Source organism: Megascapheus bottae, chromosome 20 (genome assembly GCF_031878675.1).
Source record: "Megascapheus bottae isolate mThoBot1 chromosome 20, mThoBot2.hap1, whole genome shotgun sequence".
Taxonomy (NCBI): domain Eukaryota; kingdom Metazoa; phylum Chordata; class Mammalia; order Rodentia; family Geomyidae; genus Megascapheus; species Megascapheus bottae.
In genome coordinates this window covers 34,001,657-34,018,023 of record NC_143528.1, presented here as the reverse complement: position 1 = coordinate 34,018,023, position 16,367 = coordinate 34,001,657, and positions in this window count along the sequence as shown.

The window sequence follows — 16,367 nt, the reverse complement described above, 5'->3', positions numbered from 1 at the left end:
AGGCCTTATTTTACTGTTATGAGCTTGATAACCCCACACATCTATGTGTTCTTGGTTTAGTTCTATAGACTCGTAAGTTGTAATCTCTTATTTGCATAAATAAGTATTAGGCTGCCCCATGATTTCAGATGGTGATGTGAAGTCATTCTGCTTCAGCATTGGCACTCAAAATGGAGCAAACTTTTGTTTTTTACAAATGGAATCATTCAGGACAAGGGATAGCCTGCACACGACTGCCCTGAACAGCAATTATATGGAATAACTCTGGGTTAGGACTCAGCCTCATCCACAAAAGTGGCTTCCACTGAGATTTCTGCAAGGCCAGGGTAAAGCCTGTAGTGGAGGAAAAGAAGTTGTAGTTTCCCCTAGGATGCCAAGTAAAGCCATGGGGGTGCACTGTCACTGGAGACCCCAGGAAGGTACAGCTACCAACAGTGTGGAATACCAGCTGAGGAGAGTATAGGCATCAATGTGCCACCTAAAAACTCAGCCACGTAGGCAGCAACCATTAGTCATGGGGGGGTGGGGCTCCCTGAGGCCTTGCCCGTGCACCCCTGGCTCTCTAAGCTTTCATGTCTTTCCTACCATGTTACAGTCTCATTCCACACAGATTCTTCTTTTGCTACTTGTCTATGTCTCCCAGTTGGATTAAGAATGATTATTACCCTTGCTCTATTCTCACAATTGGATTTTTAGATCCTATTCGTTGTACAGTCTCACAGCTACAAGGAGTTGACCATGAATCCCAGATGAGATTTTGGGTAAACTTTGAAGGGATGCTCAATTCAGTTAAGACTGGGAGTGTCAGGATTGGATTAGATACGTATTGTATTATAACATGGATGTGAACATTGGGGCTCAGGGAAAATGCTGTAGTTAAGAAGCTGGTAGATATGTTCCTCAAAGGTTCATGGGCTGGAAACTTGGTTTAAAGTGGGACAGTGTTGAGCTGCTGGAGTTATTTAAGAGGAAGGAACTGGTGATCAGTGATCAAGTCACTGGAAGTTCTGCTCTCAGAAGGGATTAACACAGTCCTCTTTCAGGACCCTGGATAGTTCTTGTGAGTGTGGGTTGTACTAAAAGGAGTGAGCATGATCTCAGAACCCCCACTGGCTTCTTTTACAATGTGATTTCTTCTGGATACAATCCTCTACAGTGAGGCCCTCCCTTTTTTTAGATGTGATCTGACATTTTTTGTTTGTTTGTTTGCTTGGTTTTCGTTTTATTTTGCTTTGCTTTGGTTTTATTTTAGATCTCTTAGTACAGAATCTTGCTATATAGCCTGAGCCAGATTTGAACTTCTAATCCTTCTGCCTTTGCCTTCTGAAAGCTTAGGGTTATCTACCCAGCTATTTGATTGTGCTTTATAAGACTGAAAGAAAAATCATCAGGAGTCAAGATCAAGGTTGCTGTTATTAGTGTAATAACTGTTTTGTTAAACAAGAGCATTGTGACTCAATGCAGCCTTTGGAGTACGTTGCTTCTAATCATATTATAATGAAGGATGATTTATCTAATGGTTTGAGCTTTTTAGTTTTTTCATCTCTAAGATCAAGAGACTGCTCTTTATTCTGACACCTTATAGGGGTAATTCTAAAATCAAATGGAATTGTTTTAAAAAGGAATTTGTACAATGAGGATTACAATGTAGATGTTGATGTTTAAAGATTATTTGTGACTTCTGATAATGTTGCTGGTGTGATAAAGCAGTATTACAAACTGTTCTTTTGTCCTTTGCCTCTCAGAAAGTAAGCCTTCAAGGCTAATGATTAAAAACAATGAGAAAATAATTTGGTAGTCACATTTACTCTGATCCATTGCATTTCTGAAACTCTGCTGATGTCTGAAGAGAAACAGTATTTCATTCAATGGCCCTGGCTCAATTTCTACTGTGGGCCACATGTGAATGTTTTCCCCAATACTCAGAATTTTTCCCTTGGAAAAAAGTCACAGTCCCAAGAAGTACAGCAGGAAGTAACTTTAGAACCCACAGCTCAGAGGCGATTTCCCAGTATGTGGATTTACCAGTGGAGAGACAATGTGTTTTGTGTGTTTAGTGCCAACCACCCTCGGGTAACCAGTCCTTAAATAGAGGGGTTTCTGTGCTGGTGAGTTTCCTGGAGCCTGATGCTTCAGAGGAGAACTATCTCATATTCAGTAATGTGTCAGTCATTTTAGCAGAGTGGACCAGAGATGTACTTGCTTGGTCTTATGTACATCTTTATGATGCTCTGGAGGCACCAGTTTAGATGGTGGGGCTGGGAATGAAGCCTAGTGGTAGTTTTTGCCTAGCATGCACAAAGAGCCCTGGATTCAATTCCTCAGCACCACATAAACAGATAAAGCTGGAGGTGGAGCTGTGGGTCAAATGGTAGAGTACTAGCCTTGAGCAAAAAGAAGCTCATGGGCAGTACCCAGGACCTAAGTTCAAGCCTCTGGACTAACACACACACAAAAAAGATGGAGACTTTAGAAAGAATTAGCAGTCAGTTGGTGGCCACCTTGTCCCTTTATTTCCTCAGCAGCTCAGTGTCTAATACCAAGGAATGTGGGTCACAATGGCACTTCCTGAGCTGACTCCTAGAGTAGCCATGAGAGGCATCGAGTCCACAGCTAGACATATCCCCACATTCTTCCTTTGCTTCCCAGTCTCCTTCATTTGCTTTCCCTTGCAAACTGGCTAGTGAATATAAATGATTCAAACCCTAAATTCCCAGAATGACCTCCATCAGGAGAGAACACAGCTGTTTTTTGTTTGTTTGTTTGTTTTCTTGGAGAGTATGACTACATTCTATTCCCAAGTCTAATCTTCCATTTCTCAATCTCAGATTCCTACTGTACACTTGTTCATCTCTTAAAACCAACATTTCAATCATCCTAAGTGAGACAGAGAACTTGCTTTCAGATCTGATTGGTTGGGAAGAAAAAAAGAGGAAGTTTGGACTACAGTGATTTTCTCCATTAAAAAAATGAAACCAGCTGTGTGCCAGTGACTCATGCGTGTAATCCTAGCTACTCAGGAAGCTGAGTCCTGAGGATCACAGTTAAAAGTTAGCCCTGGCATGGAAATGCTGTGAGACTTTCATCTCCAATTAACCACTGGAAAACCAGAAGTGGTGCTGTGGCTCAAGGGGTAGAGCTGAAGAGCTCAGGGACAGTGCCCAGGCCCAGAGTTCAAGCTCCATGACTAATCAAAAAAATAGATCATTCTTCAGAAGCCAAGAATATATCAATGGAAAAAAGATATGTACTCATCTTTGTTTTGTGTTTCTAAAATTGGTTTTAATGAAAACTTGAAGCTGAGTTTTTGTTGTTGGCTCAGGTTGTGAATTTCTGTTGTGAGAATTCTTCAAGGGATGCTCATGACTGATTTTGCTTTGGATATAGAGTCATTCTATGCTTTGAAATGTTTTACTGAAAATGTTTGCACTTGAATATTTAATGGGTTGAAATCCATTTTCTCCAAACTCTTGCTGGTGTTTTATTTTTGTTGTTCTGTCCTTTCATGTTTTGTTTTGTTTGCAGTGCTTTGGGTTGAACTGTTAGAGTCATGATATTGAGGAAATACAGGTATACTTAATTATCCTACTAGCCTGGGCAGTGGAAAGACAGCAGTGGTATGAGTTTCCTATATAGCTAGAGAGAATGGGACCTGCCTTAGTCAATTTTCTGTTGCTATAACAAAATACTCAAGATGAGATGATCTATAAAGGAAAGAGGTTTATGATGATTCATATTTCTGACATCTAACAGAAAGGCATGAGCATCACAAATTGGCTTCTAGTGAGGGCCTCACATTGTTTCACGCGTAGTGGAAAAGTGGAAGGACAAACAGGCACACGGGAATAAAAAACATGTGTTTGAGACAGGCTGTGCCGAGGTGCCAGGCTCACTTTATAACAACCTGTTGCCTTGGTAACTGTTCCAGTCTCAAGAGACCTAACTCACTCCTGCAATACCTAACTCAGTCTCAGGAGACTGGTCCAGTTTTGAGAGGACTAACCCAGTTCCTTAAAAAACAAACAAACCTAGGGCTAGGAGTTTGACATAGTGGTAGAGTGCTTGCCTTATATGCATGAAGACCCAGGTTCGATTCCTCAGTACCACAAACATAGAAAAAGCTGGGAGTGGTGCTGTGGCTCAAGTGGAAGAGCTCCAGCCTTGAGAAAAATCCAAGGACAGTGCTCAGGCCCTGAGTCCAAGCCCTAGAACTGGAAGAAACAAATAAGCAAACACTAACTCATCATAAGGGTGGGTTTCTTGTGTCCCTAAAACCTCTTGAATACCCACATCCCAGCACTGTTCCAATCTTATGAGTTTTGATGAGGATAAATCATAGCAGAAACTAATCTCCATTAGACTTCAAATGTTACGCCTGATGATTTGTATGCATTATAGTCACAACTGTATATACATATATTTAGATGCTGTATATCATTTCTGCATTCCTGAACCCTGGAAGTTTTAATTGTATATAGTATACTTGGAAATAAAGTAGGACTCAGTTAAGGTAATAATTTTTTCCAAATTCACTCAATAAAAAGAGTTGGATGAGTGAAGTTTATCCCTTATCCAAGTTTATGGTGCCGGCATAGGTATGATTGCAGACTCCGTTAACAACTGCCATCATTTTATAAACCTGGACATTGTAGAACTCATATACTCCCAGGAAATGGCTGTGTTGTGGGAAAGTTTATAAATGCTTAACCTAGTATGGATTCTACTATGCCGTAACAGGCTGCGGAGATGCTGTAGAAGAGCCTGCCGGTATGATCAAATAACACAGGGGTGTCATTCCCAGGCCCAGTTTGGAACCCAGAACCAGACAGAAACCATTGCAATGGAAGGAAACAGCATTCTAGCTCTTCCTCTGCTTTCCCTTCTGTTTAACTGCACAACTTTTATAACTACCACCACATCTTTACTCCTTCCTTTTCCTTCCTCATTTCTGCCACACAGATCTAGAGGTTGTGTGTGGTGGATCTCAGAGTTTGGCATGATGGAGTTAAAGGTTGGTGTCATCGTTATGTCAGCAAGCTTTTCCATTTTCCCATTTCCATCTCAGTCATGCCCCATGAGCTGGGTGGGAAATAGCTAGACGGGAAATAGTTAGACTTGCTTCATTCCTGGGACTACAGAAGGCCTAGCCCCAAGTTCATGCGACTGCAGAAACACCCTGCTGTGTTTATATAATAACGCTTACATAATGATCTCCCTTATGCAACATGCTTATAACCACGAGTCCAACTTTGAATCCATTTTACATCTGAAAGTCCCCTGAGGACATTAGCTGCTACTATGCAAAGGAAGTTGAGCCAGAACCCCAAGATGGGAGCCTCCAAATAACCATTCTTTGTGTTCTCCTTTTGACATTTGAACCAAGGTTTACTTCCTTGCCTACATTCAATAAGGAGGATTCTTTGTGCTCCCCTTCTAGGTGATCAAGTCTTGTGGGAATGAACAAAGTCCTCTATTGGTCTCTGTACCTCTGGTGCCTGGCCTATGTCAGTATACAGAAGTGATTCAATAAACATCAAACAACTCTTGGTATTAATGTTACCATTGCCACTAATTTTATATAAGACAAAACAGCTTCCATAAGGTCCAGAATTGGTCTTGTCTGGGTCTCAGTTCAGAAGAACAGCACTTTGTAACAGAGACCTAGGTTTTCCATTTCACTCTGGAGCCTGTAACTGTCTTGGGTTTGGACCTGGAGCTTGGATGTTGTTTCTTTCTGGGTGCAGGAATAGAAGTAGGAAGGTGGTTTTTAGTAGGCCTCACAATGCACAGAGGGTCATGTGACCTATAAAGATTTCCTGCTTGCTATTGGTTGTTGGATGTGAATTGGGGCAGATGCCTCACAGGATAAAGCTGCTCTATCTATTTTACAGTTTGGTTGAGTCTATAGACAATATGTAGAAGTTATTTTTCATTGTACAACCCTCTATGAAAAAGGGCATTGTTAAGGATAAATAAATTGTGAAGGAGATCTACCCTTTGGCTCTTGCTTTGTCACTGTAGACAGACAGTGTGAATAAATTACGCTACCAAATCTTGCTACACAGTGATCAAAGGAATTCTCTGATTTCCTGGCTTTAAATTTGCTTTGAATATTCACATATATTACAGTATGTGCTCCAGGAGATGTCTACTTTACTTTTTCATTTTAGGATTTTCTGTGCTTAGATAATTGTCTAATGTGACTGACACTTGGGTGTTGTAGAGTATACATTAGGCAATTTGTCCCTCCAATTTAACCTTTTCTACCACTATTGAGCAACAATAAGAAATTGTTCTTTGCAATTTCTTAGTTTTCACAGTGACACAAGTTCTATGAGGCAAGATTTTTCTATTTAAAAATAGGTCCTTATCTTACTCAATTCACAAGGGTTGCTGTTTGCCTGATTGGCTACAGATTGGAAGCTGTGAAAGATGTTTTCACAATGGCTTGACATTTCAAATCTCATACAAGGATCAAAACCTAAAAAAATATTCCAGACAGTCCCAATGTTAGAGTAAAATTAAATGGAAAATATTTAAGACACCAGCTCTGGAAATGTTATTGAGTTTGTTCCATAATTGACACCAGCCAGCTGTGTCTCTTGTTTGCAGGTGAGAAGTGGAAAGGCAGCCATGAAAAGACTAGTTAAGGTCATGCTTTCAGGTGGAAGGAGAACCTTAGAGGAGAACCAGCCTGTCTTTCCCTAAGCCACGCCACTTGTCTTGTGGTGACCTGACACCTTCAGTAGCAGACAGCCACTGACCCTCAATCCTCTGGGTCTTCGTTTTGAGCAGGGATGCACTCGTGTTCTCCCAAGGACATTGGTACTTAGGGACTGACTGCAGCTTCTTTTTCTGTTCATGTTGCTTCTATCATCTCCTAAATTCTGGAAATTTTCAGGAACTAGTTTTTGTGACCTGGCTTTGACCATACAAAATATATGTGAAGAAAATAGCAGTTCTACTTGGATTTTTTTTTTTTACTTTCACCATTTGGTAGATTTCTTTCTTATCTCGCTGTTACTACTGGGAAAGCTAGATAATACTTTACCTCTGAGCTACGTCTCTAACTCTCAGCTTTGTGGAGAAGAGGTCTCTGCAGCTCAGGCCCACCTAGAACTTGCCATCCTTCTGCCCTTACCTCCCAAGTACTGATTGTAAGTGAATGCCACTGTGCCAGACTAGTTTAGCTCCTTTTGACCTGTCACAACTTTCAGTGACATTACATGATCCAGAAATACATGTAGACAATTTAGTTGTGAAAACATCCTTTATCTGTCAAATTGACTCCTTGTAGCTAATTTATCTATCACTTGCTTCAAACTCTTGCTTTTGCTTTGCTCTCAGTAGGATTTTCCTTGTTCACAAGAGGACAGTAGGCACAAGAGGCTGACACAGAACAGAAGCAAGGCCATGTGTTATTCCTTTGTGGTTCATAATGTTCTGTACCTACATTTCTGTTAAGTTCATTTCCCCAGTGTCTTTGCAGAAATCATTGTACACATCTGATTTGAGGATGCTAATACATTCAATTAAAGGGTGATTTTAGAGATAACTTGTGCTCTGTGTCAACAATGTGACTCTAGTGGATGCCTGGTTCCTTACTGGGCATTAATCACACTCTGAAATGTTCTTATGCTGAAATCGAAACCTCGAGGAAACCAGTCACTCTCTTTGGATCAATCACTGTGAAAGACTTAGAGCGCTTATAATAATAAAGAAAATGTCCAGGCTTTCAAGTTTATCACCGTGTACTTGGTGTAGAGACCATGACTGAAGGACTGATTTAGAAAGGTGAATACACTGACAAGTACAGTACAAAGCAATAACAATTATTGAGACATATGTGTTGTGTACAACATGACCCATGTTGCAATGGCTGTGTAAACTGTGAGTCTAGGCCAAACACCACTGTTACACACACAGACCCATCACAGACCTCAGGTAAAGAGCAAATTAGTCTCAGAGGCCAGACACATGAACAAGAGCTACCTTTAAGAGCAAAGGCAAGATATTTAAAGTCAAATTTACCAAGATACAATTTATTAGTCAAAAATGTTATCCAAGTTAGCATGCATTTTGATAAATGCATTCAGCCATGTAGACATAATCATGATACAGTTAGATCACACCCTCTCCCCAATTTCTTTATTCCCTTTCAGAACCAGCTACTTCCTCCCATCCATCTGATCTGCTCTTACTCCCCATATTTGAAGACTGGATTCTTAAACTTTTTAAGGCACGATATTTTTCATCAAAAAAATGAAACTAGCAAGTTTGTTTTTATTTTTCTTATTTACTATGGCTTTAAAATTGTATTAAATGCCAAACCAGAGTATATAAACTCTGAGGGAATAAGATGTCCAATTCCCCAGCCTTAATGCCCGGTGCCTATATGTTTGTGTTTCTTTTTCAGCTCCCAGTGCTTTAACAATGAATTTCTGCTTCTCTCATATTTTGAAGTGAAGATGGGGGCTTCAGTTGGTGGTGAAATGGAGAGAGTATTTCTCCATGACTAACCAAGTTTAGTCTCTCCTCTTCACAGCCAGGAGTGACAGCATTAGCTGCTTGCACATTAGCATGTGGCCCACCTCAACGGAGAGAGAGAGTGTGTGTGGGGGGGAGAGAGCGGTGCTCCTTTGGTATCAAAAGAGGAGACAGAAGGCACCATGTGGTTCTTCTACTAAATGTCTTTGCTGTTTTGCTAGGCTTTGATAATCATTATTGTGGTTGAACCTTTTTCAGAAAACAGCTGCCAGGAATACCAAATTCAAGGAAGTTGGACAGGAAGAAGAGAACAGATCCCAGCAATAGTCTAGTACAGAAAGAGAGAGATGAGAAAGGGAAGGCCACGTGCCACTGTTTCCTCCGAGATCTGAGGAGGTAGCTTAATGGCGTCTTGGTTGTGGGCAGCAGCCACATTTCTGGATCTTGTGCATTGACTGTCCTCTAGGGGTGGCCTTAGGAGGAAGCTCAGTGGTCACTGATGTCAATGACAAAAACTGCAGCATAAAGCAGTGTGCTCCTGCTCCTGCTGGACGCGCTCCCTCACAAGTGCCAACCAGGACATGTTCCCTCACACTGCCAGAAACTGTTCCCAGATGACGGCTTCCTTGTTTTCTTGTCTTACTGTAGCCTAGACAAGTGCTGAAAACTCATAATTACAGGTAAATGAGTGCTTTTTACACTTTCATGGTCCACACACCTCGTTCAGGGATCCCCATGAAATACAGTTTGGGATTCAGAGAGTCTTGGTGTGGCTGGAGGTTTCTATGAAGCTTCTCGATGTCCACATGAGCTGCCTATGGATTGGTTCTTGAGTGGCTGTGTTTTAGATAAATAACTCTGATTAAATTAGGAATCCTGAGGGGATAGAAGAGTTAAAAAATATATGCTAAACTGCAAAATGTTACTGCTAAAAAGACATTGACTAGCCACATGGAGGTCCACGAATTACCCATTTCTAAAACCAAATCTTTATTTTGGTGGTCAGTTTTCTCATTAGTGTGAGATACAACAATTCATATTTGAGAGAAATCTGAAGGAGAAAGGATGATAATCTAGCTCCTTTTTCTTCTGGGCCTGTGGTAAGGATAGAATGTCATGACAGAAGGGTTTAAGAAGATGTGGTATACATACACAATGGAATTCTACGCTGCTATCAGAAAGGATGGCATGGCCCCATTTGTAAGGAAATGGAAAAACTTGGAAAAAATCATATTAAGTGAACCAGCCAGTCCCAAAGGAACATAGGCCCTATGGGGTTCCCTCATTCGTAATAATTAGAAAGCATCTAGAACTCTCCTAGCAGAGGACCACAATAGCTCAAAATTATGTGCATATGGCTATACAGGATGAGCCTAAGTGAAATAAACTATAGGATAAAGGAACAACATGGGATTCATTCGCCCTTTAAAAAAATTGGATAATTTGCTATGCTGCTATATTTGGAGGTCTTTTTGCAGGAACTTTTAAAACTTGTTGGAGTGTCATATGTCATTCTTCCTTTCATTTCCTGAACTATTGAAATCTGATGCAGGAAATCACCTCCAGTGCTTATGTCTCTAGTTCTTTCAAGGTTTCAGGTTTTACATCGAGGTATTGATCAGTTTTGAGTTTATAGGACTCTAAATTCAATTTTTGTGTGTGTGTGTGTGAGGCGTGGAGCTTGAACTCTGGGCTTGGGTGCTGTCCTTGAGCTCTTTGGTTCAGGGCTAGAACTCTAGCGCCACAGTGACTCTTGTAGTTTTCTGGTGGTTAATTGGAAGTAAGAGTCCCATGGACTTTCCTGCCCTGGCTAGCTTTGTATTGTGCTCCTCAGAACTCAAGTCTCCTGAGTAGCTAGGGTTACAGACATGACCCATCAGCACCCAGCTTTCTAATTTCAATTTTTTACATGAAGTTTTCCTAGATCTGCTTGTCACAGAGGCCATCTTTCCTTCAATGTGTGTTTTTGGTACTTTTTTCTTGACTATAAATGTATGGGTTTATTTCTAGGTCCTGTGTTCTGTGGATTATTATCAGTATTTGTGCCAATACCATAATGTTTTTTTAACCATGTCTATGTATATCTTTAATATATTTTGAAAGCAGATATTGTGAGCCTCCAGCATTGTTTTTTTTGGCAAGATTACTTTTATTCATTGGGATGCTCTCTTATATAAATGTTTGGATTGTTTCCTAGTTCTTTGAAGAATGACATAGTATTTTTTTGTAGGAATTGCATTGAACCTGTAGATGGCTTTAACTTTCTTGCTATTTTAATAGTTAACCTATTGGTATGCATGGGGGGACTTTCTTCAGTTTCTTTCTATGGTATTTTACAATTTTCATTTTAGGGCTTCTCTCCTATAACTTTCAATATTCTTTGAAGACCATGTAATGGACACCTTTAGCTTCTAAATGCCTTTGATAACTAAATGTCCAGACCTTACCTAAATTTAGAAAAATTTGTCATTATTTTACTTGGTAGGTTTCCTATGTTTTTAGCCTACATCTTGGTTCCTGCATCACCACTAACCATTCCTATGCTCAATGAAAAAATCTGTCCCATGATTGTGCATGTATTCAAACTTCTGCCATTGATGGATAACAAATGATTCCTTGCCAGAAAATAACAACTCGTTTCCATTTCTTTTTGGTTTCTGTACTTACTAAATGATTTTTTTTTTGGTAAACACTGTGTTGACATGACTTTCAGTTGTCCAGTCTTTTCTGTTTTCATGGTACTCTATGTGTACGGTTTTTCTCCATGTAAGGGTTGAAATTTCACTGAACCCCAGAGACAGGTGAGGAGAAAGAGGATAGAGGCATGGAGACAGGCACTGGAAACTTACCAGGTAAAATAATAGCAAAAATTTGGGGAAGGTATGGACATTCTGGCCCAGAAGTATAGACAGAGAAAATGCATAGACAGCAAAGGAAGGGGTGATACTACCCAAAAAGAAATACAGTCTTTGCCTGACTTATGTAACTATAGGCCCTCTGTTTTCAGCATTTTCAAAAAAAAAAAAAGGCAGCTAGGCAATCCTGCTACTGCCCTTCACCCACAGAAAAGGACCAACCTGGAGTGGAGGATGGTCTGTAGGAGAAGTAACACCAGATGACTTCCAGCCTAAGCACGTACATTTTGAAAGAAGAGTAGGTGAGGCAAAGAAATATGTACATGGGTGAGTGGACAACGACAGGAAGCTGCCAGGAGTATGTGAATGGACAGGTGGGCAGACACGGAAAGCACAAGTTTGCGAAGGTTGGAAGCGGTGGTGCAGCATGGGGCAGGGAAGAAGTGAGCATGTTCCAGAGGCCATCTAAGATGGACACTGCAAAGAATAGTGCAAGCATTAGGACACATGAGCTCAGCTGTTTGCGTCGCTTCATGATCTGGATTCCAGAATTATGGCTTAGTGGAGAAGGGACCAGGAAAACTCAGTTCTCTCCCCCAAGCCTATGCCTTATACTTAGGATCTACTGAGATTCCAAATTGTACTCTCACAACCAACATTTATGCTTTTGAAATATACTTTTTAAAGGACTCTCAGGAGAAGTTGGCAAATAAAAGCTATCTTGGTGAAAATCTGTTTGCTTCCCTTGCAGGTAAGTATGAGGAAAAAATTTGCTTAGGTACTACACAGAAGTTTTGCAAATGTGCTACACAAATGTACCACTGAACTGTTTGTGCTTTCCTAAAATCTGCAGAAATAAACAAGTTTCTCAGCAAAGATCAATCAAGTTGAGTTTATTTCTTGGGAGGAAAAGACCACACAAGTCATCAGAGGGAAATTAAATCTGTGAAAGTCTGAGAAGTCAGTCTAGGACATTTTTCCTTTTGAGATTGAATAGTGCCACCCTCAGGTAGTCATAGAAATTTTTCTTCATTTTCTTTCAGCGTGTTTAAAAAATGTATTATTTTCAATTGTTTAAACATGGATAATGATCCATAATGATTTTTAAATTCAACACAAACACATTGGCAAATTATGGGAAAAAAGAAATGTTATAATATTATACCAGATGGTCAAAAGAAAGTAAGCAAGCATGGTACAGAGCACTGAGGAAGGAAGCTGAAACCATGGGTGGGCACGTCTTAAAAAACTGAGTATAGCTGAATAACGAATCAATGAAACAACAGTCCATTTTTCACCTTTTCTGGTCTCTTGGTGAACTCAATTCCAGAGGTGAACTCAATCCCTTCAGCTATGTTTTTTCTTGGGTAAAGTTTTCTGAATCATTTTACTAAGTGTCTTGAACTGCTTTGATCCACCATGTACACACATTCTCCATTGACTTCAGGTTATTGGGACTGACCAGTTTTCCTGATCCCCTTCCCCCATCAGAATGAACATTTATTTCCTAAGTTTTGTTACCTAAGCATAAATTCTTACTTAATTAGCTGGGTTTTCCAGTTCTCTGACATAAAAGAACACTTTTAGGCGTCCGCTGATTGCTTGCATAGATTACATATTCCATTCATCAATATATACCTAGTAAATTCCTAGCTGGCATGTGTGTGTGTGTGTGTGTGTGTGTGTGTGTGTGTGCGTGCGTGTGTGTGTCTGTGTGTGTGCATGAGTGTATGCACATGCATGTATACTCAGAGCCTAGGCATTCACTGTCCTCATTTATTTTTTCAAGTGCCTAAGCACTGTCCTTGGGCTTTCTCAAGGCTAGTGTACTCTACCACTTGAGCCATAGCACTATTTCCAGCTTTTTCTATGTATGTGGTACCAAGGAATCGAACCCAGGTCTTCGTGCATGCTAGGTAAGTGTTCTACCACTAGGCCTAACTCCCAGCTCCTTGAACTTTTTCTTAAAGCTAGTGCTCTATCACTTGGGTCAGAGCTCCACTTCTGGCTCTTTTTTTTGGGGGGGGGGGTAGTTTGTTGGAGACAATAGTCTCACAGAGTATATTGCTGAGGTGGCTTTGAACCACAATCCGCAGATCTCATCCTTCTGAGTAGCTAATATTATAGGCATGAATCCCGGGCATACAGCTTTTTTAAAAATTTAATACAGCAATTTGACAATTAGAAACTTGCTTCTTCAAAATCTAGCCAAATCAGTATTATTTTGTTCCAACTTAGAAAATGAAAGTGAGATCCACCATATCCTTCCCCCTTTCTACTTTCTTGAAAGCTATAGTTTCTGAAATTTTTGTGAAATGGTATACAATTTATAAAATTTTTTCTCCCCAGACAGAGATGATAGTTTGGTTTTAAAATTCTGAACCAGAAATACTTTATACCTTGTTTTTCACCCTCAGCAGGTGACTGTGGGGAAAGTAATTAATATAGCATTCTGAAATTGCACCCTCCCCTCCCACTCCTGAGTTTGTGTATGTTGGAGCTGTGAAGGGAATGTCAGAGTCATATATCCCACGGTCACCTGTTCAAAGAAAGATTTTCTATGCTAAATTTTCCAAATGTCAACACTTGCCCTTGTTTTGTTGAGCCTCTGTTTAAAAGAGGTAAATTATGCAGAGAAACAGGCAGACACCTTCATGATACTGAAGGAAATGATATTATTCTCTAAGATGATAAACAAAAAACAAAAATAGGAAAGATAGGGTCCTAAGGCATTATGGACTGACTTGCATCTTCCTGAAATACATGATGAAGACCTTTAGTAACTTAGCAATTTGATCTTTATCTGAAAAATAGCATCATTTAAGATGCTATAAGCTTAGATGAGGTCACAGCAGAATAAGCCCTTATTTCAGGGTGACAGGTATCCTTGTAAGAAGAGGGAAAGAACAAGAGACACACAGGAATTCCCAGTGACAGCAGGGCTTGGAGCAACCAAGCTATAAGCTAGCATATCACCTGGTTATCACTTCAAGTTTCCAAGAGGCCAGGAAAGATTCCAAGGAGTTTCCAGACAGAGGTGGGGATAGGGATGCACAGTCCAGACAATAAGATAATAAACCTCTTCTTTTTTTTAAAGAATTTGTTAATGTTGATTCTTACATCATATTTTAAATGACAAGTTTAACAAACAAGTGTTCAAGGAGGGAATCTATTTACAATCACTGGGACTTAGTATTTAGAACTTAATCAAAATTAGGCTAAGGGTTTGTATGTCATAGAAACATTAATTTAAGAAATAAAACATTATGCCTATAGAGTCACAGGTTTTTATGTCTATATAGTTATGTTTATATTTCCATTACCATGTCCATAGCTTTGGGTGTGCAATTATTGAGTCCTCGCTCTTGTACTCTTTGGATCTAATAGCCACATATTAAGGATACCATGTGCCTTTTGTTCCTTAGGTCTTGGCTTGTCTCACTCAACATGATTCGCTCTAGATTCATCCACTTCCCTGCGAATGCCATTATTTTATCTTGTCTGTTGGCTATGTAGAATTCCATTGTGTATATATACCACATTTTCCGTATCCATTCATCTGCAGTAGGGCATCTAGATTGTTTCCATCGCCTGGCTATTGTGAATAGTGCAGAGATGAACATAGCTGAGCAGGTATCCTTATAATATCTTGGGTCATGATGTTTAGGATAGATGCCCAGAAGTGGTATGGTGGGATCATAGGGAATGTCTATTTTCAGTTCTTTAAGAAACCTCCACACTGCTTTCCAGAGTGGCTGAATTAGTTTACAACCCCACCAGCAGTGTAGTAGGGTTCCTTTTTCTCTACAACCCCACCAGCACCTGTCATTGAGTTCAAAATCTTGGCCATTCTAGTTGGGGTAAGGTGGTATCTTAGGGCTGTTTTTATTTGCATTTCCTTTATGACCATAGATGATGAACATTTTTCTCATATGCTTTTCTGTCATTTTAATCTCTTCTGATAAGTCTCTCTTTAGTTCCCTTGCCCATTTAGTGAATGGTTTATTGGGTTTGGGGAGATTAGTTTCTTGAGTTCCCTGTAGATACTGGATATTAAGCATTTGTCAGATGTATTGTTGGTGAATATCTTTTCCCAGTTGGTTGGCTGTCTCTCTACTTTTGCGGCTATGTTTTTATCTGTACAGAAACTTTTTATTTTTAGGTAGTCCCATTTATCGAGTCTCTCTCCAATCTGTTGTGACCCTGGGATTCTGTTCAGGAATCTTTTGCCTGTGCCTATGAGTTCCAGTGTCTCTCCTACTTTATCATGTAGCAGTTTCACGGTTTCCGGTCTGACGTTGAGGTCTTTGATCCACTTTGGGTTAATGCTTGTGAATGTCGAAAGGCTAGGGTCAATTTTTAGCTTTCTGCATGTGGCTGCCCAGTTTTGCCAGCACCAATAATCGAATAGGCTGTGTTTGTTCCACTGTATATCTTTGGCTCCTTTGTCAAACACAAGTTTGTGGTTCTATTTCTGGGTCTTCTATTCTGTTCCACTAATCTTCTGTAAACCTCTTCTTTTAACCCTACACCAAACTAAGAAACTAAGAGCTGAGCAATTTGTATAGAAGTGGTAAAAAAAAATTAATAGAATACATTTATAGAGGTTTTAAAAAAGATAGAGGGCCAGAAGCATGGCCTAGTGGTAGAGTGTGCTTGCCTACCATGCACAAAGCCCTAGGTTCAATTCCTTGTTATCACATACACAGATAAAGCTGGAAGTGGTACCATAGCTCAAGTGGTAGAACACTAGTCTGAGAAAGCCCAAGAACAGTGCCCAGGCCCTGAATTCAAGCCCTAGGGCTGGCAAAAAAAACCCAAAAAACAAAAACCAAAACAAACAAAAAAAAAAGAGAAGCATGAGATCCTGACTTCAAACCCTATTATTGACAAAGAAACAGAAAGATTAAAATTGAGGGAAGAGAGAGTGCTGTTCTGCCTGCCTCACTCCAACCAAATGAATCCAGTAGATATATGGAAATTGAAAAACTCTCCCCAATGGATGCATAACACTTGAAAATTTCA